Source organism: Leucopleurus acutus (genome assembly GCF_964270905.1).
Source record: "Leucopleurus acutus genome assembly, chromosome: 4".
In the NCBI taxonomy this organism is placed as follows: domain Eukaryota; kingdom Metazoa; phylum Chordata; class Mammalia; order Artiodactyla; family Delphinidae; genus Leucopleurus; species Leucopleurus acutus.
In genome coordinates this window covers 122,699,291-122,725,309 of record NC_139146.1, presented here as the reverse complement: position 1 = coordinate 122,725,309, position 26,019 = coordinate 122,699,291, and positions in this window count along the sequence as shown.

Here is a 26,019-nt window from a genome sequence, read left to right as displayed (position 1 = left end):
ATGAAGTGATACAGATATATAGAATCAATAGATATAGATATATAGGGAGAGGATGAATACATAGAGATGTATGAAGAAATCATCAGAAATCACAGACAACAACAAAAAAAGGTGTTAGGGCCAAAATAGTTATTTACCAATGAACTAATGATGCAGTGTTTGGTACTGAATGTAGGAAACTCTCTCCCATTTGTGCGAGACTTTCCAGCGCTGAGCTTATGGGTTCAGTTTTCCACAGTTGTAAAGGCTAAGTGGGATGTGCCCAACTAGTCACCATGAGCCTTAACTTTAGAAAACATGAAGGGCACCTAAGTACCCGCCATATGTACCCTAAGTCATATCCTCAATAATGAGTCACTCAGTCTTAATTTAATCTTAAGCCTTTAGGATTTTTATGTGTTTAGAAAACTATTCAGATGATAATAAAACTGAGAGTAGAGCTGCTTTTAACAGTTTGTGTTTCCTCTAAGCATCACGACTAACTGCACTAATCCCCCCAAATTAGTTTAAATTCATGGAATGAAGTAGCTCAGAATACAGAACAGAATAATTCTCTTGAAGATGAGCCAGATTCATAAATTCACTGTTCCTGAATGCTGTGAATTCATCCGAGGACATTTAACATTCCATAGTTCAACAACCCTGGAAAATATTTATTTCTAGGGAGTAGTAAATTTTCACTTTCTTTCTTAGAATATGTTATATCTGAACACAGTTTATGCCTCATTTTTTACTTTCTTGTCTTACTAATAACTCACTTTTAAATAGAAATAGAGAAAGGGACTTAAGTTGGCCATAACAAAAAGGGACAACAGAGAAACAGATACCAAAAATCCTCTTTTCTTAGTTTTCCATTTTAAGTATTATAGGTTTTTTTCATTTTAATAATACCTTTATAAAATTTGGTTTGTTGTCTATATATTCAAAAACGTATGAGAATTAATATTTGCAAGCATTGTATACCCACATAACAATGAAATTAGAAAATACTTTCTTACTGCTCTCTGACTCTCAACAATCCACCTTAAGCTACAAAAGCTGGTAAAATAAATTATGAGTAGCAAAGGAGAAGGTAATAAATTTTCCATAATGTAATTATTATAATTGGGTTACCTACCTACAGAAAAATGCAAGTTCAAATGAATAATGTTTCCCAGATATTGGATTGATAAAAGTCTGAAAATTAGTTTTTAAAAAAACTGGTAGTAATTTAGCCCAAGGTATGCCAGTGAACTGAATGCACATTGTTGAAACTTAGGAGAAAATGTTCTCTTGGAAAAAGCACCTCAATTTTTCTAAAAAGTATTTTGCAAACATTTCTCTAAAAGTTTTATATTTTGACCCATTATAGAAGCCCTTTGAAGCCCCTCAAATTACAGCTGAAACTCAGCAACAAAACGTAACTTTTTGGTTGCCAATGAACTTAACTTTTCCTGTTCCAACCCCTTTGCTATCTAAATGGCTCCCTGAGGCAAACATCTGAATGCATACAGGGAGATGTGATGTGAGATTGTATTTGCCCAAATAATTTCTCCTCAGATCCTTTCTTTGGAATCATATTGTTTCTTCTCATAACAGGGGCAAGCTCACCTATCTCAAGGTACTTTTCATTAACTGATTTGATGGTGTCTGTTTCCCCAATCATATTACAGTATCCTAACCCCTTACCTGCCTGAGACCCACAATTTACCCCCAGCAATTTGAGAGCAGTGTCTCTGACCTGCTCTGGATAACCAGCAACCCCTGCAGAACCACCAGGCTCAACAACAAAATGTGTGCATTGCCAGCTCGCACCATCCTGCCTCAGGAGCAGCACTTCCTTTCTTCAGTTTACCACACTAAAGAAAGCCAAAAAAGGAATATTTCTACTTTTTCCCAAGCCAGAAAGTGTTTCTAGATCCCCTGGATGTGAAGTGGAGATTTGGCTCCACTATCCACTATATTATTATGGCAATCATGACATACTTAAGACTTTTTTATTACTCAAATTATTTTGTTTCTTGGCAGAAAATAGAGTCAAAAAATTACCAGAGGATAACATCACCGCAATTATAGGCATTAAAGAATATGAACAAATAGCTATTTTCAACTATTTTCTGATTTTTCTATTCCTACAAACACATCAAAAGCCCTATATGGATCACACCACATGGAAATAAACAAGTACATTTCGAGTAATACTTGAAAGAAGAATATGCTTTTGGACTCTCCTCTACAACAAAGGAAAAGATTGTGACTCTTTTTGTGTGTGTTTATCAAGAGGTCTGGGGAGAATATGTTTGTTCAGTTTTAGGACTCCCAGATATGCAAGAGCATAAGAGTCAAGACACATCCAGGGCTACCACAGAGGGGTTTAGCACACCTGCAGTCATGCCTCAGGTTTGCCACTTTACTAACTGTATGGTTGAGGCACACAAAGGACACAAAGTATAAGAGCTGATAGCAGAATTCCTCTGAAAGAGAGCTATCTTTTATAAGCAAGTCAACATGATTGCTGACTTTGGTTGTAAAAAGACAGTTCTCCACACATAGTCTGGATGATTGAAGACTGAGAAAAAATAATTAAAGTTTACTCCATAAAAATAAATTTGGGTTTCCAACAGTAGCTCAAGATGGAGGGGCTTAGGGGCAGGAACAGAGAGGAGGCAGAGGACTGCAGAGGGAAGAGGATGGGGGAGAGCCAGACCAACGGAGGCCAAGGGCAGGGCAGGGGTCCAAGGGGAGAGCAGTGCCCCTGGAAAAAGGGTTGGCTGACAGAATTTTAGAGACAAGGGTGCTTAATATTTACTGTTAAGATGTTTTTTATTGTTGGGCTATGGTGTATAACTTAAACAACTGTTCTTATTATTATAGCTCCTCAACTTGTAAACGACCTACAAATCATCAATAATATACCTCTCACCACATCATATGAAAGTGTTGGAGGAAATGAAAAGTGGCTGCACTCCAATGACATGGAGAAGAAAGGAGTCCACAGTTGGTAGTGGCAAGACCCAAGAAAAATAAAAACTTCATTGAAAAAAAATAGAGGAAAAAATGACTAGGAAAAATTCCAATCAATTTTGTGGTGGACGCATTGGGAGTTCAAGTCATTTTTATTTCAATATCAAGGGATCACACATCCTCCACAGGCTGAGACTTAAGGCAGTTCAGGCAGCTGGCATTTGGTTGCACAACATAAAGTAATTAGCATTGGGATGCTGGGTCTAGTTAGTATTCAGTAAATCACAGCAGAGCCATAGAGCAGTACATGGAGCTATTTTAGTAGTGTTTATCTTAAAAGTATACAGCTACATCTTCTCTCAGCCTACCTGCAAACAAAAATATAGCTTAAAATAGCAGCATAGTTATCTCTGATCCATTAGAAAATAAGTGATATTCAGGAACCACAAGCAAAATCATCTAGAAGATAACATCTCTAAAACCCTTCAGGATACTAGGCTGATAATAACCTAGATCCGTAATTTAATTAATAGGGAAGCAGCTTTATCAGCTTATCTTTTTAAAAAATGTATACAGTGGAAAATATTGGTTTCTTATAGCTGCATACCCTCTGCCTACAAGAACTTGAAAATGAAGGAAATAATATTGTCCAATGGAATATAAATGTTAAATTCAATCCATAATGATTCAAAGCAGAAATAGTGCAGAGTCATTTAAGGGGATGCATAACACATCTAAAGAAAAAAAATATTAGCTATGCAGCAAAGAAAAAAAGTTTTCAAAGACAAAAGTTGTACTTACTGTTGCATATGCAGATGAAACGGTCCATTATCCTTAAGGTCTTAACCTGCTGAGTCAGTGGGTATCAAGTGATTAAGCTCCCTTTGTTGGCATCTTGAAACATTCAAATCATGAACCTGACTCCACAATTACTCAGTAAGTACAATTGGATGTTTGTATTCACAATTACAAATCCCTGTGTAGACTTGTGCTCTCCATGTAGCTTGCCTACAGGAGCTAAAATATAGCTGTAAGTTAATAAATTGGCCATTCTGTTTAAACACCAGGGTTTTGGGTTCGTAGTGTAAGTCTCTCCCTGAGAGGCAAAACCACTCTCAAAGAGCTGAGAGCCAGGCTGCTGAGTCTGGAAAGCTAAGGTCCAAGTTCTGGGTCATCACAGATCAACTCAAGAATGACCATCCTGAGAAACAGCCGGGTAAACAACCAAAGAATGTCCTCCAGGTGCTGTCCTCAGTGTTCGAAAGTCTTGAACAGTGAAGTTCAACAAAGAATACCTCACCAATATTCATTATACTTTTAATCTATAATGACTCATACAACTGCTATCAAATATCCTTAGCCTCAAAAAAAGAACAAATAATTAACTGTATTTTGTTTCATGCAGTAAGTTATCAAAAACAGCAGATATTATCGAAAACAGCTAGATTAAGTTGCACTAAAAAATTCTCTAGCAAACTTAATTCACCACGTTGATTTAGTTTCAAAACCAATATTTCTTCATTTGTTAATACAGCAGAATTTAGCTAATTGTAACATAACACAGTAAGTTTAGGTTCTTGTTTTTTTTTTAATGTTATGCTCAAAGATCTGGGAGGCATCTTTGTAAAATTTTTATATTACTTTCTAAGTAGAGAAAACTTTACCTGGGAATAACATTATTTTTGGCTTTGACCTTGTATGGACAATTGTAATGACACATGCAGTTATTGAAATGTAAATAAGAAATAGGTTAACCAGATATGGAAACTACACTTTTTATTCCAGCCCAGTGGTCCTTTTTTAAACTTATTATGCTATACTTCACCTTTGTTTAACATAGAACACTATTAGGCTTAAACAGTTTAGCATAATTTCTTATATTTCATATTAATTATTCTGCTTTCATAGAGGTAGAATTGAAGAGATCAACTAATTAAACTAAAATGTGTATTCAGTGATATTCCAATGAAGGATACATAAAAAACATTTTATTTCCTTGTCTGGAGAAGGAAAAGTTTCTGTGTGTAAAATCTGTGTAAAATGATGTGAAGTGAATTCACAAGTACAGCCCTTGTCACCCACTGACTGAAAGAGTTAAGACAGTAGTGACATGGCTTTGAGACCAAAACCCACAGAGTTTAACACATCAAAGTGAAATACAGCATACAATATTTCTTTAAAGTTTAAAAGCATTTATTAATTCACCTATTTAATAAAGATTTATTGGGCATCTCCAAATGTGCTGGGCCTTACTTTGGTGCCGGAGATACAAAAACTCTGTCTTCCCGGTGCTCACATTCTATTAAGAGAGCTAGATCTTTTTCTTCTTTTTTTAAATTTCTACTAGAATATAGTTGATTTACAATGTTGTGTTAGTTTCTGATGTACAGCAAAGTGAATCAGTTATACATATATACGTATACACATATCCACTCTATTTTTAGATTCTTTTCCCATACAGGTCATTATGGAGTACTGGGTAGAGTTCCCTGTGCTGTAAGGTAGGTCCTTATTAGTTATCTATCTTATAGAAAGATAGTAGTGAGTATATGTCAGTCCAAATCTCCCAATTTATCTCTCTCCTCGTTTCCCCCTTGGTAACCATAAGTTTGATTTCTACATCTGTGACTCTATTTCTGTTTTGTAAATAAGTTCTTTTGTACCTTTCTTTAGATTCAACATATAAGCAATACCATATGATATTTGTCTTTCTCTGTCTGACTTAAATTCACTTAATATGATAATCTCTAGGTTCATCCATGTTGCTGTAATAACATTATTTCATTCTTTTTTATGACTGAGAAATATTCCATAGTATATATATATATATATATATATATATATATATATATATCTCACATCATCTTTATCCATTCATGTCCATTCATAAATGTCCATTGTGTCCACTGGGTACACAAATATTTACAATTATTATATCTTCTTGAATTGATCCCTTGATGATTATGTACTATCCTTGTCTCTTGTAATAATCTTTATTTTAAAGTCTATTACGTCTGATATGACAATTGTTACTCCAGCTTTCTTTTGATTTCCATTTACATGGAATATTTTTTTCCATCCCCTCACTTTCAGTGTGTATGTGTTCCTAGGTCTGAAGTGGGTCTCTTGTAGACAACATATATACGGGTCTGGTTTTTGTATCCATTCAGCCAGTCTATGGCTTTTGGTTGGAGCATTTAATCCATTGACATTTAAGGTTATTATCGACATGTATGTTCCTATTCCCATTTTCTGAATTGTTTTGGGTTTGTTATTGTAGGTCTTTTCCTTCTCTTGTGTTTCCTGCCTAGAGAAGTTCCTTTAGCATTTATTTTAAAGCTGGTTTTGTGGTGCTGAGTTCTCTTAACTTTTGCTTGTCTGTAAAAGTTTTAATTTACCTGTCGAATCTGAATGAGATCCTTGCTGAGTAGAGTAATCTTAGTTGTAGGTTTTTCCCTTTCATCACTTTAAATATGCCCTGCCACTCCCTTCTGGCTTGCAGAATTTCTGCTGAAAGATCAGCTGTTAACCTTATGGGGACTCCCTTGTATGTTATTTGTTGTTTTTCCCTTGCTGCTTTTAATATATTTTCTTTATATTTAATTTTTGATAGTTTGATTAATATGTGTCTTGGCGTGTATCTCCTTGGATTTATCCTGTATGGGACTCTCTGTGCTTCCTGGACTTGATTGACTATTTCCTTTCCCATATTAGGGAAGTTTTCAACTATAATCTCTTCAAATATTTTATCAGTTCCTTTTTTTTTCTCTTCTTCTGAGACCCATATAATTCGAATGTTGGTGTGTTTAATGTTGTCCCAGAGGTCTCTGATATTGTCCTCAATTCTTTTCATTCTTTTTTCTTTATTCTGCTCTATGGTAGTTATTTCCAATATTTTATCTTCCAGGTCACTTATCTGTTCTTCTGCCTTGGTTATTCTGCTCTTGATTTCTTCTAGAGAATTTTTAATTTCATTTTGTGTTGTTCATCCTTCTTTGTTTGCTCTTTAATTCTTCTAGGTCCTTCTTAAATGTGTTTTATATTTTTCCATTCTATTTCCAAGATCTTGGATCATCTTTACTATCATTACTCTGAATTCTTTTTCACGTAGACTGTGTATTTCTTCTTCATTTGTTTAGTCTGGTGGCTTTTTACCTTGCTCCTTCATCTGCTCCCTATTTCTCTGTCTTCTCATTTTGCTTAACTTACTGTGTTTGGGGTCTCCTTTTTGCAGACTGTAGGTTCCATAGTTCCTGTCGTTTTTGGTGTCTGCCTGCAGTGGGTAAGGTTGGTTCAGTGAGTTATGTAGGCTTCCTGGTGGAGGCGACTGGTGCCTGTGTTCTGGTGGATGAGGCTGGATTTTGTCCTTTTGGTGGGCCAGACCACATCTGATGGTGTGTTTTGGGGTGCCTGTGACCTTATTATGATTTTTGACATCCTCTCTGCTACTGGGTGGGGTTGTGTTCCTGTCTTGCTAGCTGTTTGGCATAGGGTCTCCAGTATTGTATCTTGCTGGTCATTGAGTGGAGCTGGGTCATAGCGTTGAGATGGAGATCTCTGGGATAGCTTTCACCTTCTGATATTATGTGGAGTTGAGAGGTCTCTGGTGGACCAATGTCCTGAACCTGGCTCTCCCACCACACAGGCACAGGCCTGACACCTTGCCAGAGTACCAAGACCCTGTCAGCCACATGGCTTGTAAGAAAAGGGAGAAAATAATAAAGAAAGAAAGAAAGAAAGAAAGAAAGAAAGAAAGAAAGAAAGAAAGAAAGAAAGAAAGAAAGAAAGAAAGAAAGAAAGAAAGAAAGGAAGAAAGGAAGGAAGGAAGGAAGGAAGGAAGGAAGGAAGGAAGAAGAAAGAAAGATAAAATAAATGAAAATAAAGTTATTAAAATAAAAAAATTATGAAAAATAAAGAAAAATTAATAAGTAATAAAACAAATAAAGAAAGGAGAGAACACCCAAACCAAAAAACAAATCCACCAATGATAACAAGTGCTAAAAACTATAGTTAAAAAAAAAAACAAACGGAGAGAACCCTAGGACAAATGGTAAAAGCAAAGCTGTACAGACAAAATCACACAAAGAAGAATACACAAACACACTCACAAAAAGAGACAAAGGAAGAATATATGTATATCTATATATAGAAAAAAGGAAGAGAGCAACCAAATCAATAAACAAATCTACCAGTGATAATAAACTCTAAATACTAAACTAAGATAAACATAAAACCAGAAACAAATTAGATGCAGAAAGCAAACCCCAAGTCTGCAGTTGCTCCCAAAGTCCACCATCTCAATTTTGGGATGATTCATTGTCTATTCAGGTATTCCAGAGATGTAAGATACAACAAGTTTACTGTGCAGACTTAATCCGCTGCTTCTGAGGCTGCTGGGAAAAATTTCCCTTTCTGTTCTTTTTTCGCACAGCTCCTGGGGTTTAGCTTTGGATTTGACCCCACCTCTGCATGTTGGTCACCTGAGGGCATCTGTTCTTCACTCAGACAGGATGAAGTTAAAATAGCAGCTGAGGGCTTCCCTGTGGCGCAGTTGTTGAGAGTCTGCCTGCCGACGCAGGGGATGCGGGTTTGTACCCCGGTCTGGGAAGATCCCACATGCCGTGGAGCAGCTGGGCCCGTGAGCCATGGCCACTGAGCCTGCACGTCTGGAGCCTGTGCTCCGCAACGAGAGGCCACAACAGTGAGAGGCCCACGTACCACAAAAAAAAATAATAATAATAAAGTAGCAGCTGATTAGGGGGCTCTGTCTCACTCAAGCTGGAGGGAGGGAGGGGTATGGAATGCAGGGCGAGCCTGCGTGGCAGAGGCCAGCATGATGTTGCAACAGCCTGAAGCATGCTGTGTGTTCTCCTGGGGAAGTTGTCTCTGTATCACGGGACCCTGGCTGTGGCAGGCTGCACAGGCTCCCCGGAGGGAGGGTGTGGATAGTGACCTGTGCTTGCACACAGGATTCTTGGTGGATGAAGCAGCAGCCTTAGCATTTCATGCCCGTCTCTGGTGTCAGGGCTGATAGCTGCGGCTTGTGCCCATCTCTGGAACTCATTTAGGTTGTGCTCTGAATCCCTTCTGGTGCACCCTGAAAAAATTGTCTCTTGTCTCTTAGGTAGTTCCAGACATTTTCCTGGACTCCCTCCCAGCTAGCTGTGGTGCACTAGCCCCGTTCAGGCTGTGCTCACGCAACCAACCCCAGTCCTCTCCCTGGGATCTGACCTCCGAAGCCCAAGCCTCAGCTCCCAGCCCCACCCACCCCAGCGGGTGAGCAGACAAGCCTCTTGGGCTGGTGAGTGCTGGTCAGCACTGACTCTCTGTGTGGGAATCTCTCCACTTTGCCCTCTGCACCCCTGTTGCTGTGTTCTCCTCTGTGGCTCTGAAGCTTGCCCCCCACCCACCCCCCATTTCCACCTGTGAAGGAGCTCTCTAGTGCGTGGAAACCTTTCCTCCTTCACAGCTCCCTCCCAGAGGAGCAGGTCCCATCCTTATTCTTTTGTCTCTCTTTTTTTTTTCTTTTGCCCTACCCAGGTATGTGGAGAATTTCTTTCCTTTTGGAAAGTCTGAGGTCTTCTGCCAGCATTCAGTAGGTGTTCTGTAGGAGTTGTTCCACATGTAGATGTATTTTTGATGTATTTGTAGGGAGGAAGGTATTCTCCACATCTTACTCCTCTGTCATCTTGTAGGTCCTCTTGCTGGACATTTAGATAGTGTCCATGTCTTGGCTATTGTAAACAGTGCTGCAATGAACGTTGGAGTGCATGTATCCTTTTGGATTATGGTTTTCTCAGGAGTGAGATTGCTGGATCATGTGGCAACTTTATTTTAGTTTTATTGAGGAACCCCCATATTGTTCTCCATAGTGGTTGTACCAATTTGCATTCCCGCCAGCAGTGTAGGAGTGGTCCCTTTTCTCCACACCCTTCCAGCATTTATTGTTTGTAGAATTTTGTTTGTTTGTTTGTTTGTAGACTTTTTGATGATGGCCATTCTGAACCATGTGAGGTGATACCTCATTGTAGTTTTGTTTTGCATTTCTCTAATAATTAGTGATGTTGAGCATCTTTTCACATGCTTTTTGGCCTTCTGTAGGTCTTGTTTGGAGAAATGTCTATTTAGATCTCCTGCCCATTTTTTTGATTGGGTTGTTTGTGGTTTCTTTTGACACAGGTCTGCATGAGTTGTCTGTATATTTTGGAAATTAATCCCTTGTTGGTCACATCATTTGCAAATATTTTCTCCCATGCTCTGGGTTGTCTTTTCACTTTGTTATGGTTTTCTTTGCTGTGCAGAAGCTTTTCAATTTGTTATGGTTTTCTTTGCTGTGCAGAAGCTTTTAAGTTTCATTAGGTCCCATTTTTTTATTTTTCTTTTCATTACTCTAGAAGGTGGATCAAAAAAGATATTGCTGCAATTTTTGTTAAAGAGCCTTCTGTCTATGTTGTCCTGTTTTATAGTGTCTGGCCTTACATTTAGGTCTTTGATTGATTTCGAGTTTCTTTTTTATATGGTGTTAGAGAGTGTTCTAATTTCATTTTTTTACATGTAGCTGTCAAGTTTTCCTGGCACCACTGATTGAAGACACTGTCTTTTCTCCACTGTATATTCTTGCACCCTTTGTTATACATTAGTTGACCATAGATGTATGAGTTTATTTCTGTGCTTTCTATCCTATTCCATTGATCTACATTTCTTTTTTTGTACCAGTACCATATTGTATTTTTTACTGGTAGCATTGTAGTATAGTCCAAAGTCAGGGAGTCTGATTCCTCCATCTCTGTTTTTCTTTCTCAGGATTGCTTTGGATATTCAGGGTCTTTTGTGTTTCCATATAAATTTTAGAATTTTTTGTTCTAGTTCTATGGAAGATGCTGTTGGAAATTTGATAGGGATTGCATTGAATCTGTAGATTGCCTTGTATAGTATAGTCATTTTGACAATATTGATTCTTCCAATCCAAGAACGTGATATATCCTACAATCTGTTTTTGTCATGTTGATTTCTTCCATCAGTGTCTTACAGTATTCAGAGTAGAGGTCTTTTGTCTCCTTGGGTAGGTTTATTCCTAGGTGTTTTATTCTTTTTGATGCAATGGTAAACAGGATTGTTTTCTTGATTTCTCTTTCTGATCTTTCACTGTTAGTGTATAGAAATGGAACTGGTTCCTGTGTATTAATTTTGTATCCTGCAACTTTACCAAATTCATTGATGAGCTCTAGTAGTTTTCTGGTAGCATCTCTAGGCTTCTCTCTGTATAGCATAATGTCATCTACAAATTGTTACAGTTTACTTCTTTTCCAATTTGGATTCCATTTGTTTCTTTTTCTTCATTAATAGCCATGGCTACAACTTCCAAAACTGTGTTGAATTAAAGTGGCAATAGTGGACATCCTTGTTTTGTTCCTGATCTTAGAGGAAATGCTTTCAGCTTTTCACCATTGAGTATGATGTTAGCTGTAGGTTTGTCATATATGGCCTTTATTATGTTGAGGTAAGTTCCCTCTATTACCACTTTCTGGAGAGCTTTTATCATATGGGAGTTGAATTTTGTCAAAAGCCTTTCTGCATCTATTGAGAAGATCATATGGTTTTTATTCTTCAATTTTTTAATGTAGTGTATCACACTGATTGATTTGTGGATATTAAAGAATCCTTGTCTCCCTGGGTTAAATCCCACTTGATCATGGTGGATGATCCTTTCAATGTGTTGTTGGATTCTGTTTGCTTGTATTTTGTTGAGTATTTTGACATCTATGTTCATCACATTAGCCTGTAATTTGCTTTTTTTATGATATCTTTGACTGGTTTTGGTATCAGGGTGATGGTGGCCCCATAGAATGACCTTGAGAGTGTTCCTTCCTCTGCAATTTTTGGAAGAGTTTCAGAAGGATAGCTGTTAACTCTTCTATAAATGTTTAATTGAATTCACCTGTGAAGCCATCTGTCCTGGACTTTTGTTTGTTGAAAGCTTTTTAATCACTGTTTCAATTTCAGTACCTATGATTGGCCTGTTCAGATTTTCTATTTTTTTTTCTTCAATCTTGGAAGTTTGTACCTTTCTATGAATTCTTCCATTTCTTCCAGGTTGTCAATTTTTATTGGCATAGAGTTGCTTGTAGTGGTCTCTTATGATCCTTTGTATTTCTGTGGTGTCTGTTGTAAATTCTCCTTTTTCATTTCTAATTTTATTGATTTGAGTCCTCTTCCTTTTTTTCTTGGTTGAGTCTCATTAAAGGTTTATCCATTTTTTTTTGTCTTCTCAAAGAACCAGCTTTTAGTTTCATTGATCTTTGCTATTGTTTTCTTTGTCTCTATTTCATATTTTTCTGCTCTGATCTTTATGATTTCTTTCCTTCTACTAACTTTTGGTCTTTGGGTTTTGTTTGTTCTTCTTTCTCTAATTGCTTTAGGCGTAAGGTTATGTTGTTTATTGGAGATTTTCCTTGTTTCCTGAGGTAAGATTTATTGCTATAAACTTCCCTCTTGAACTGCTTTTGCTGCATCCCATAGGTTTGGGGTCATTGTGTTTTCATTGTCATTTTCTCTAGGTATTTTTTCATTTCCTCTTTGATTTCTTCAGTGATCCATTGGTTGTCTAGTTACATATTGTTTAGCCTCCATGTGTTTGTGTTTTTACAGGTTTTTTCCCCAGTAATTGATTTCTAAGCCAATAGTGTGTGGTCAGAAAAGATGCTTGATATGATTTCAATTTTCTTAAATTTACCAAGGCTTGATCAGTGGCCCAGGATGTGATCTACCCTGGGGAATGTACACTTGAGAAGAAAGTGTATTCTAGGAGAGCTAGATCTTAAACAAGATAATTGAAAATGTATGTCTGTTAGACAGTGGTAAATGATAAGGAAACAAAGCAGGGAAGGCATAAGTGTTTTGTGATTTTAGATAGGATAGCAAGGAAGGCTTTACTAAGCAGGAGACATGGGAGTAAAAAGCTAAAAAACAAACGTGGAGAGGAAGCCATGAAAATTTGGGGAAGATCACTCTAAGCAGAGAGAAGAAGAACAAAGGTGCTGAGATGGAAAAATGTCCAACCAGTTCAAGGGCCAAGAGAGAAGTCTGAGTGGCTGGAATGAGGTGATGGCAGAGCAGGTCTGGGGAGCATAAGAGAAGGCAGGAGAGAGAACAGGCCAGCGTGGGAAGAAGGCTCTGTAGGGCCTTGTAGCTGATAAAAGGGACTTTGGCTTGCTGCATGAAATGGGAGCATTAGGAGGCTTTGAGCATAGGATGACATGCTCTGAATTACCTTTGAGAAGACTTCTCCAGCTGCTGTGTTAGGAAAAGAATGAAGGAGTCAAAAGTCCTACTAATAGAAAAATGCTAGCATTTAGAAAGCAGCTCGTAAGGAAACTGTTAACTAATTGTTTATTTAAAAAATTGTTTTTGTGTAGCAAGAGTGTATTTGTCAATGTTCTCCAGAGAAACAGAATCAATAGGAGGTGTATATGCCTGATTATGCGGCCTGGGAAATCCCAAAATCTACAGTGACTTGGCATGCTAGAGACTCAAGAAGAGCTGATGTTTTAGCCCATGTCCAAAGGCAGGAAAAAAACCAGTGTCCCAGTTCAAAGGCACTCAGGCAGGGAGAATCCTCCCCTACTCCAGGGAAGGTCAGCCTTTTTGTTCAATAGAACTGATTGGTTGAAGCCCAATCACATTAGGCAGGGAGATCTTCCTTACACAGTCTGCCAATTTAAATGTTAATCTTATCCAAAACACCCTCACAGAAACACCCAGAATAATGTTTGACCAAATATCCTGGCACCCTGGACCCAGTCAAGTTCACACATAAAATCAAACATCACAGGCGACCCCTATATTTTTCAGAAGAGCTAGAGTTCTAATGGATATTTAATAACCATTTCTCAGCTGAAGATAGTTTTCCATCTTTTTCCAAGGCATCCAAGCTGGGAGTATTTGCCATCCCACTAGACACTGAGGGACAGGGATGAGCTGGATAAGGAAGGAGAGTAGTGATTGATTCTCCTGCTCTCCAGACAAGGCAGGGAATCTGAATGCTGTTGAGTAGTGATAATGGGCCATTCATGGTAGGCATGGCTGGAAGCACTAGGCCTGGAACTAGGGCACCATCCTCCACCATTTGAAGGCAGAGATCACCCAGCAGGTGTTGGCACAAGGGCAAAATTCTCCAATTTCAGTCAGGTAGCAACAGAGTCAACAGAGGTGTGTTGGAAGCCCAAGGGCTCTAGCAACTGCCATATCTTTCCTTCCAGGAAGCAGGAAACCCTAGTCACAATCACCTGCAGCAGAACAGGGATGCATTGTTTCACCAAGGGTCTCCTGTTGCTAGTTGGAGGGCCGTTGATCAGTTACTGCAGGCACAGGAGCTCAGGAGATCAGTGATCGCCCTCTGCACCAGGCCCATCTCCTCGTCAGGATGTCACAGTCAGATTAATACACTTTTCCACATGTTCGTTCTGCTTCCTCATGTTTTTGTTTTTGTTTTCATCTTTATTGGAGTATAATTGATGTACAATGTTGTGTTAGTTTCTGTTGTACAACAAAGTGAATCAGCTATATGCATACATATATCCCCATATACCCTCCCTCTTGAGCCTCCCTCCTATGGCCCCAATCCCACCCCTCTAGGTTGAGCTGATCTCCCTGTGCTATGTAGCAGCTTCCAATTAGCTACCTATTTCACATTTGGTAGTGTATAAATGTCAATGTCACTCACGCACTTTGTCCCAGCTTCCCCTTCATCCCTGTGTCTTCAAGCCCATTCTCTACATCTGTGTCTTTATTCCTGCCCTGCCACTGGGTTCATCAGAACCATTTTTTTTAGATTCCATATATATGTGTTAGCATACAGTATTTGTTTTTCTCTTTCTGACTTACTTCACTCTGTATGACAGACTCTAGGTCCAACCACCTCACTACAAATAACTCAATTTTGTTTCTCTTTATGGTTGAGTAATATTCTATTGTATATATGTGCCACATCTTCTTTATCCTTTCATCTGTCGATGGACATTTAGATTGCTTCCATGTCCTGGCTATTGTAAATAGTGCTGCAATGAACATTGTGGTACATATATCTTTCTGAACTACAGTTTTCTCAGCGTATATGCCAAGTAGTGGGATTTCTGGGTCATATGGTAGTTCTATTTTTAGTTTTATAGGGAACATCCATACTGTTCTCCACCATGGATGTATCAATTTACATTCCCACCAACAGTGCAAGAGGGTTCCCTTTTCTTCACACCCTCTCCAGCATTTATTGTTTGTAGATTTTTTGATGATGATAATTCTGACTGGTGTGAGGTGACACTTAATTGTGGTTTTGATTTTCATTTCTCTAATGATTAGTGATGTTGAGCATCTTTTCACATGTTCATTGGCAATCTGTATATCTTCTTCGGAGAAATGTCTATTTAGGTCTTCTGTCCATTTTTGGATTGGGTTGTTTGTTTTTTGATATTGAGCTGTATGAGCTGCTTGTATATTTTGATATTAATCCCTTATCAGTTGCTTTGTTTGCAAATATGTTCTCCCATTCTGAGGGTTGTTTTTTCACCTTGTTTATGGTTTCCTCTGCTGTGCACAAGCTTTTACATTTCATTAGGTCCCATTAGTATATTTTTTTATTTCCATTTCTCTAGGAGGTGGGTCAAAAAGGATCTTCCTGTGATTTATGTCATAGTGTTCTGCCTATGTTTTCCTATAAGAGTTTTATAGGGTCTGGCCTTACATTTAGATCTTAATCCATTTTGAGTTTATTTTTGTGTATGGTGTTAGGGAGTGTTCTAATTTCATTCTTTTACATGTAGCCATCCAGTTTTCCAAGCACCAATTACTGAAGAGGCTGTCTTTTCTCCATTGTATATTCTTGCCTCCTTTATCAAAGATACGGTGACCATAAGTGCATGGGTTTATCTCTGGGCTTTCTATCCTGTTCCATTGATCTATATTTCTGTTTTTGTGCCAGTAACATACTATCTTGATTACTGTAGCATTGTAGTATAGTCTGAAGTCAGGGAACCTGATTCCTCCAGCTCCATTTTCATTTCTCAAGACTGCTTTGGCTATTCATGGTCTTTTGTGTTTCCATACAAATTGTAAGTTTTTTTGTTCTAGTTCTGTGAAAAATTCTATTGGTAATTTGATAAGGATTGCATTGAATCTGTAGATTGCTTTGGGTAGTATAGTCATTTTCGCAATATTGACCCTTCCAACCCAAGAATATGGTATATCTCTCCATCTGTTTTTATCATCTTTAATTACTTTCATCAGTGTCTTATAGTTTTCTGCATACAGGTGTTTTGCCTCCTTAGGTAGGTTTATTCCTAGGTATTTTATTATTTTAGTTGCAATGGTAAAGTGGAGTGTTTCCTGAATTTCTCTTTCTGATTTTTTTATTGTTAGTATATAGGAATGTAAGAGATTTCTGTGCATTAATTTTGTATCCTGCTACTTTACCAAACTCATTGATGAGCTCTAGTAGTTTACTGGTGGTATATTTAGGATTTTCTATGTATAGTATCATGTCATCTGCAAATAGTGACTGTTTTACTTCTTCTTTTCCAATTTGGATTCCTTTTATTTATTTTTTCCTCTCTGATTGCTGTGGCTAAAACTTCCAAAACTTTGTTGAATAATAATGGTGAGAGTGGGCACACTTGTCTTGTTTCTGATCTTAGAGAAAATGCTTTCAATTTTTCATCTTTGAGAATGATGTTGGCTGCGGGTTAGTCATATATGGCTTCTATTATGTTGAGGTAGGTTCCTTCTGTGCTCACTTTTTGAAGAGTTTTTTTACCATAAATGGGTGTTGAATTTTGTTGAAAATTTTTCTGCATCTACTGAGATTATCATATGGTTTTTATCCGCCAATTTGTTAATATGGTGTATCACCTTGATTGATTTGTGTATTTTGAAAAATCCTTGCATTCCTGGGTTAAACCTTACTTGATCATGGTGTATGATCCTTTTAATGTGCTGTTGGATTCTGTTTTCTAGTATTTAATGAGGATGTTTGTATCTATGTTCATCAGTGATATAGTCCTGTAGTTTTTTGTGTGTGTGTTTGACATCTTTGCCTGGTTTTGGTATCAGGGTGATGGTGGCCTCATGAAATGAGTTTGGGAATGTTCCTCCCCCTGCTATGTTGTGAAAGAATTTGAGAAGGATAACTGTTACCTTTTCTCTCAATGTTTCATAGAATTCACCTCTGAAGACATCTGGTCCTGGATTTTTGTTTGTTGGAAGATTTTTAATCACAGTCTCAACTTCAGTGCTTGTGATTGGTCTGTTTATATTTTCTCTTTCTTCCTGGTTCAGTCTCAGAAGGTTGTGCTTTTCTAAGAATTTGTCCATTTCTTCCAGGTTGTCCATTTTATTGGTATAGAGTTGCTTGTATTAATCACTCATGATCCTTTGTATTTCTGCAGTGTCAGTTGTTACTTCTCCTTTTTCATTTCTAATTCTGTTGATTTGAGTCTTCCCCCTTTTATTTCCTGATGAGCTTGGCTGATGGTTTATCAATATTTTTTTTATCTTCTTAAATAACTAGCTTTTAGCTTTATTGATTTTTGCTGTTGTTTCCTTCATTTCTTTTTCATTTATTTCTCATCTGATCTTTATGATTTCTTTCCTTCTGTTAGCTTTTGGATTTTTTTATTTGTTTGTTTTTGGGGTTATTTGTTGTTGTTCTTCTTCCTTCTCTAATTGTTTTAGGTGAAAGGTTAGGTTGTTTATTTGAGATTTTTCTTCTTTCTTGAAGTTAGATTGTATTGCTATAAACTTCCCTCTTAGAACAGCTTTTGCTGTATCCCATAGGTTTTGGGTAATCATGTTTTCATTGTGATTTGTTTCTAGGTATTTTTTTTTTTCCTTTTTGATTTCTTCAGTGATCTCTTGGTTATTTAGTAGAGTGTTGTTTAGACTCGATGTGTTTGTATTTTTTACCGTTTTTGTTCCTCTAATTGCTATCTAGTCTTACAGTGTTGTGGTTAGAAAAAATGCTTGATACAATATCAGTTTTCTTGAATTTACCAAGGCCTGATTTGTGACTCAAGACGTGATCCATCCTGGCGAATGTTCCGTGTGCACTTGAGAAGAAACTGTATTCTGTTGGTTTTGCATGGAAAGTCCTATAAATATCAACTAAGTCCATCTGGTCTAATATATCATTTAAAGCTTGTGTTTCCTTATTATTTTCTGTTTGGATGGCTGTTCTTTGGTGTAAGTGGGATATTAAAGTCCCCTACTATTATTGTGTTACTGTCAGTTTACCCTTTTATGGTTGTTAGCATTTGCCTTATCTATTGAGATGTTCCTATGTTGGGTGTATAAATATGTACAATTGTTATATCTTCTTCTTGGACTGATCCCATGATCATTATGTACTGTCCTTCCTTGTCCCTTGTAATAGTCTTTATCTTAAAGTCTATTGTATCTGATATGAATATTGCTACTCCAGCTTTCTTCTGATTTCCATTTGCATGGAATATCTTTTCTCCATCCCCTCATATTCAGTCTGTATGTGTCCCTAAGTCTGAAGTTGGTCACTTGTAGACAGCATATATATGGGTCTTGTTTTTGTATCCATTCAGCCAGTCTGTGTCTTTTTTAATCCATTTACATTTAAGGTACCTATTGAAATGTATTTTCCTATTACCATTTTCTCAATTGTTTTTGGTTAGTTTTTGTAGGTCTTTTCCTTCTCTTGTGTTTCCTGCCTAGAGAAGTTCCTTTAGCATTTGTTGTAAAGCTGGTTTTATGGTGCTGAATTCTCTTAGTTTTTGCTTGTCTGTAAAGCTTTTGTTTTCTTCATTGAATCTGAATGAGATCTTTGCCGGGTAGCATCATCTTAGTTGTAGGTTTTTCTCTTTCATCACTTTAAATATGTCTTGCCACTCCCTTCTATCCTGTATTTTCTGCTGTAACGTCAACTGTTAACCTAATGTGTATTCCCTTTTGTGCTATTTGTTGCTTTGCCCTTGCTGATTTTAACATTTTTTCTTTGTGTTTAATTTTTGTTAGTTTGATTAATGTTTCAGTCTGTTTCTCCTTGGTTTATCCTGTATGGGACTCTCTACACTTCCTGGCCTTGACTATTGCCTTTCCCATGTTGGTGAAGTTTTTGACTATAATCTCTTCAAATATTTTCTCAGACCCTTACTTTTTTTCTTCTTTTTCTGGGACACCTATAATTTGAATGTTGGTGTGCTTAATGCTGTCCCAGAGGTCTCTGAGACTGTCCTCAATTATTTTAATTCTTTTTACTTTATTCTGCTCTGCAGCAACTTTTTCCACTGTTCTCTCTTCCAGCTCACTAATCCATTCTTCTGCCTCAGTTATTCTGCTATTCCTTGTAGAGTATTCTTAATTTCAGTTATTGTGTTGTTCATTACTCTTTGTTTGCTCTTTACTTCTTCTAGGTCCTTGTGAAATGTTTCTTGTATTTTCTCCATTCTGTTTCTGAGATTTTGTATCATGTTTACTAGCATTACTCTGAATTCTTTTTCAGGTAGCTTGCTTATTTCTTCTTCATTTATTTGCTCTTGTGGGTTTTTATCTTGTTCCTTTGTCTACAAGATATTTCTCTGTCTTCAAATTTTTTCTAATTTACAGTATTTGAGGTCTCCTTTCCCTAGACTGAAGGGTTCTAGTTCCTCTTGCTTCTGTTTTATGCCCCTGGTGGTGAGGTTGGTCCAGTGGTTTGCATAGGCTTCCTGATGGGAGGGACTGGTGCCTGCTTTCTGGTGAGTGGATCTGAGTATTTTCCCTGTGATGAGCAGGACCATATCAGATGGTGTGTTTTGTGGTGTCTGTGAGCTCAGTATGACTTTAAGTAGTCTGTGTGTAGATGTGTGGGTTTGTGTTCCTGTCTTGTTTGTTGTTTGGTGTTAGGCATCCAGCACTGGGAGTTGCAGGCTGTTGGGTGGAGCCCAGTCTTGGATTCAGATAGAGGTCTCCATGAGAGTGCTCAGCAATTAACCTTCCCTGGGGCCAGGAATTCTCTAGTGCTCCAGAGTCCTGGACTCACTGCTCCCACCCCAGAGCCTCAGGCCTCACTTCCAGTCAAGGAACTAAGACCCTGCAAGTCACTCATCCTCACAATAAAGGGGATTAAAAAAAAAAGATTAATAAAACCCCAGACAAATGGTAAAAAGTAAAATCAAGCAAACAAAACAGAAACAAGGAAACATGCACTGACACAAAAGAAACAAAAACAGAATTAAATTAAACAAAAAGCAAGAGAGCCACCAGACAAACAAAAGAACCAAAGGACAAAATCAAACAATTAAAAAGAAAACTAACAAAAACACAAAAACAAAACCAAGTAGAGTGCCAAGTAAAGAAGGAAGCAAAGAAACAAAACAAACAGACAAAAATGATACCAAAAAAAAGAAAAGTAAAAGAAAATGGGGAAAGAAGATAGAACATCAGAAAGCAACATAGAAATAGAAATATAAAAAATAAAATTAAAATATATTAAAGAAGAAGAAAATAAAGACTAACAATACTCCAGACAAATGGTAAAATCAAAATCAAACAAAAACAGAAATGAGGAAACACACACATATGCAAAAGAAACAAAAACAGAACCAAATAAAAGAAAAAGCAAGAGCACATCCAGACAAACAGAAGAACCCAAAGACACAATCAATAAGAATCAAAATGAGCAAAAACACAAAACCTAAAAACAAAACTAAAGCAGTGTGCCAACTGATGAATAAAGAAAAGAAACAGAACAAACAGATAAAAATGATTTTTTATAAGAGGGGAAACCCACAGAATAAGAGAAAAGCAAAGTAGAAATGGAAATATAAAAAAATTAAAAATATATTAAAGAAAAAGAAGAAGGAAAAATAAGGGAAAAGAACACAGAACAACAGAAAAGCCAAGTAAAAATAGAAATATTAAAAAAAATAGAATAAAAAATAAGCAATATATTATAAAACACAAAGATCCCAAAAGACTAAATGAAAAAAAAATACAAAAGAAAAGAAAAGCCAGAACAAACAACAGAATGAATCAAAACATATTAAAAATAATAGTAACAATAATGGTTCCCTGTGGTCTCAGCTGTAAGTGTCCTTGCACAGGCCATGAGCCACAGCCCACCTCCACCTCCCCAAGAGTCCCTCCTCTGCCTTTGAGCTAGTCTTTGTACCTGCTGTGGGCCCTGTGGGGACCACTCAGACTCTGATCTGGCCCATTTCCTACGTGTGCTGCCCCCAAAGTCCACAGCTGCCAGAGATAGACCATTTTCATTTGTGGGAACACTCATTGTCTACTCAGATATTCCATAGACACAGGGTCTACTTATCCAATCATAGGGACTTAATCTGCAGCTTGTTCAGCCGATGGAAAGATTTTCACTCCTCTTCCTTATTCGCCCCATCCCTGGGGTTCAGCTTTGGTTTATCCCCACTTCTGTATGTGGTCCACCCACAGGAGTCTGGTCCTGAGGCTACATTGGAGCTCTTGGGTCTGCCCCTGTGAGGATAGGGCACAGAGGTGGTATGACTGTTTTGATCATGGGAGCCCTGGTGATGCCAAATGTGGAGGGAAGATGGTGGCCACAGGCACAAGAGATATGGCCCTAGTGAGGGCCTTTTCTGGCATCTGGTGTAAGGCACATTAGGGCCAGCCCTGGCTGGACTTTCCTCTGGCACCTGGCAGGATGCGCTCAAGGGCCAGCCCTGAGAGGGCTTTTTCTATTGCTTGGTGGCTGGTGCCTGAGGGCCAGCCCTGAGAGGGCTTCTTTTATTGTTCATCAGCAGGCACCAGCCTGTGTGGAGAGAGAGAGGCTACAATAGTGGCTCCTCCCTCTGTGCATGACTCAGCAGTAGCACCCTGCTTCCATGGCAGTCTTGTCTTTCTCCATAGGCATTCCCTGCTACTGATTTCCTCCCTCCTGTCCCCTCAGTCCATCTCCCCACAGCCAACAGCTGTTCTCACCCCAGGCCTATTCTCCAAGCCCCACGCTCCAGCTCCCAGCCCCCTTGCACACCTGTGAACACACATCCTGGTCTGGGACAAGTAGGGTTGCAGTACGGACCATATGTGTAGTTCTCACTCTGTCCCGTCTGCCACAGACTGGCTGCTTCACCCTCTTCCGACAGCCTCAAATGCTTCTCTTCTGTCCCAATTGATATCCCTGTCAGAGAGGGAGTTTCCCTGCATTCAAGAATCTCTCCTCTGCTTCAGATCCCCACCCCACCCCCCACCGCCAGGTGTCCAGTCCCACTTTCTCTCTACACTTCCTGGCCTTGACTATTGCCTTTCCCTTTTTTTTCATCCTACCCAGTTATGTAGGGATCTTTATATTCCTTTCCAGTGTCCAAGGTCTTCTGCTAGTGTTCAGCCAGTGTTCTGTGAGAATTGTTGCATCTGTAGATGTATTCTTGATGAATCCATGTAAAGAGATGAACTCCATGTACTCCTACTCCTCCACCATCTTTACTCCCTCTTTCTTTCCTCATGTTTTTATCAGCCAGAGTTGATTGATGGTATTGGCCTCCCTCCCATTAGAAAGGAGCTGATCTTTATTCATGATAAAATAAGAAAATATTCATGACAATTATAGTCATTTTTATACCTGGTCATAGCTGGTATGTATAACTACCTTTTCCCACTATCTATTCTGTATTCCTTTTACCTTCAACAAGCCCCTCAGCTGGTCATGGTTATTTACCTGATGGGGTAACTAAATCCTTCATTCCTGAAGAGTCTGGGCCATTAGTAGTACTGCCGGGATTGGACTGTTATAGCTTTCCATTGACATTAAATTAACCACAGAGCATGGTAACATTAAGAGGTTCCCTAAAGTATCTCTTGTATTCTAGACATGCTCTTCTTTACCTACTTTTGGAGTAATCATCCAATATCCCCTTGGTAGTCAGGATCAGTCACCTCAGCCAGCAGAGTAACTGCCTTCTTTGCCTATAGATTCAGAGGCCTGAGGAGCCCCAAGTAGCCAAGTGGCAGTCTTAACTTTATGTCTCCTGGTGGAAACATTCCTCCCTCTGGAACTAAGACTTCTAGACCAGCGGAGTATAAGGTCATGGGAACATGAAGCAACAATCTTGCTAGTGGGTCACTAGAGGTAACAGTGAGTAGTGCTACTCCCATTTCCCCCCCTTTTTTCCTGAATCCACAAATGCTAGTTATAGGAGAAACAGCACCGTATATTGGAAACTGGTTCTGAAAGAACACAGCCTTCTGGGAAAAGTTGTCCCAGGTCTGCAAGTTATTGCCATCAAGCTGGTATTGTAACTGAGTCTTCAAAAGTTCTTTCCAGATAAAGAAGATGTGGTACATATATACAATGAAGTATTATTCATCCATAAAAAAGAATTAAATAATGTCATTTGCAGCAACATAGATGGACTTAGAGACTGTCATACTGAGTGAAGTGAGTCAGACAGAGAAAGACAAATATCATATGATATCACTTATATGTGGAATCTAAAAACAATGGTACAAATGAACTTATTTACAAAACAGAAATATTGTCACAGATGTAGAAAACAAACTTACAGTTACCAGGGGGAAAGTGGGGGGAGGGATAAATTGGGAAATTAGGATTGACATATACACACTACTATATACAAAATAGATAATTAATAAGGAGCTACTGTATAGCTCAGGGATCTCTACTCAATATTCTGTAATGACCTATATGGGAAAAGAATCTAAAAATGAGTGGATATATGCATATGTATAACTGATTCACTTTGCTGTACATGTGAAGCTAACACAACATTGTAAATCAACTATACTCAAAGAAAAAAAAAGTCATTCCACTATTCTATCAAATCAACTGCTTCGAGGATGGTGGGAGATATAGTAAAACCAATGAGTTCTGTAAGCTTAGGTCCAGTACATTTGCTGAGAAGTGAGCTCCTTGGTCAGAAGAAATGCTATGTGGAATATGTGACAGTAGATAAAGCATTCTGTAAGTCCACGAAAGGTAGTTTTGGCAGAAACACTGCATGCAAGGAAGGCAAATCTGTATCCAGAGTAAGAGTCTATTCCAGTAAAAAAAAAAAAAAAAAAAGGTGTTGCCCCTTCATGATGGAAGCTGTCCAGTGTAATCAACTTGCTACCAGGTAGCTGGCTGATAACCCCAGGGAATGGTGCCATATGGACACTCGGTCTCTTCATCTGGCAGGTTGGGCACTCAGCAGTGCCTGTAGCCAGGTCAGCCTGGGTGAGTGGAAGTCCATGTGGCTGAGCCCATGTATCACCTCTATCCCTGCCACCATGGCCACTTTGTCCATGAGCTCTTTGGGTGATGACAGCGTGGCTGGGGAGAGAGGCTGGCTGGTGTCCATAGAATGCATCATCTTATCCTCTTGACTATTAAAATCCTCCCCAGCTGAGGTCACACTTTGATGAACATTCTCCTTGAACACAAATATGTTCATGTTTTTTACCCATTCAGAGAGACCTATCCACATACCTCTTCCCAAAATTTTCTGTAACTAATTTCCCAATGATGTTTCTTCCAAAGCCCTGATCATCCAACCAAACCATTAGCTATAGCCCATGAATTGGTGTATAATCACATGTCTAACCATTTCTCCTTCCAAGTAAATTAAACAGTCAGGTGCTGTGCTCAAATTCTTCTCACTGGGAGGATTTCTCTTTCCCACCATCCTTCAGGGATACCCCAGAGAGGGGCAGCAGTGTTGCAGCTGTCCACTTTCAAGTGGTGCCTGCATACCATGCAGACCCATCTGTAAACAAGGCCCTAGTCTTCTCTTCCTATACTGACTGATTATAGGGAGCTCCCCATGAGGTCGTAGGTGCAGGCTGGGGGCGAGAAGGCAGAGTAGCAGGAGGGGAGATCATGGGCATTTGGGTCACTTCTTCATGTAACTTGACTGTGCCTTCAGGGCCTGCTCAGCTCTAGTCATTATAAACAGCTTCCAGTTGATGATAGAGCTCATCCCACTTTATGGCTTGTTAGGTCAGATAATACCTAGTTCATAAAGGGCAGCTCAAGTCACATGGTAACTTGGTCCATGCTTAGTGTTCAGTCTCCACTAAGGCCCAGTAGTAATCCAAGGGTTGTTTCTCAAAAGGAGAGTATCTGTGCGTGATGGCAAGGCTTTGCTCTAAAATACTAAGAGCCCATGCTGCAATTAACCTATAGGGACTCCAAACAGCATCCCTATCTCCCACTGACACCACTGGATCTACTGGATCACGTGACCCAAGTGGTGGAGCAGCTTTTATGGTAGCCTGGATCTGTTGCAGAGCCTTCTCTTATTCTGGGACCCACTCAAAAGCTTTTTCAAATCCCCTGGTAAATGGGCTTAAGTAACACCCCAAATGAAGAAAATGTTGCCTCCAAAATCCAAAGAGGCACACTAGGCATTGTACCTTTTGAGATATTAAGAGGGCCAGATGTAACAACTCATCCTTTACCTTAAAAAGGATATCTCAACATGCCCCACACCACTGGACCCTAGAAACTTCACTGAAGTATAAGATCCCTTAATTTTTGTCAGATTTATTTCTCAACCTCTCACACACAAATGTCTTACCAATAAGTCTAGAGTAGTTGCTACTTCTTGCTCACTAGGTCCAATCAGTTTAATGTCATCAGTGTAATTGACAAGTGTGATTCCTTGTGGGAGGGAAAGGTGATCAAGATCACTGAGAACTAAGTTATGATGTAGGGCTAGAGCATTGATATATCCCTGAGGTAGGACAGTGAATTAGTAGTTTGGGCCTTACCAGTGAAAACTGCTTCTAGTGGTCCTTATGGACAGGTAAAGAGAAAAAATAAGTTACCAGCTCAATATCAGGTACCAGGAAATGTGCTAATTTGCTCAAGTAGTTAAACCATATTTGGTAAAGCAGCTGCAATTGGAGCCACCACCTGGTTAAGTTTATGACAATCTACTGTCATTATCCAAAAATTCATCTGTCTTCTGCACAGGCCAAATAGGCAAATTGAATGGGGGTGTGGGTGGAATAACCACCCCCATATCTTTCAAGTCCTGGATTGTGGTACTAATCTCTGCAATCCCACAATGGGTGCAGTGCTGCTTTTGGTTTACTGTT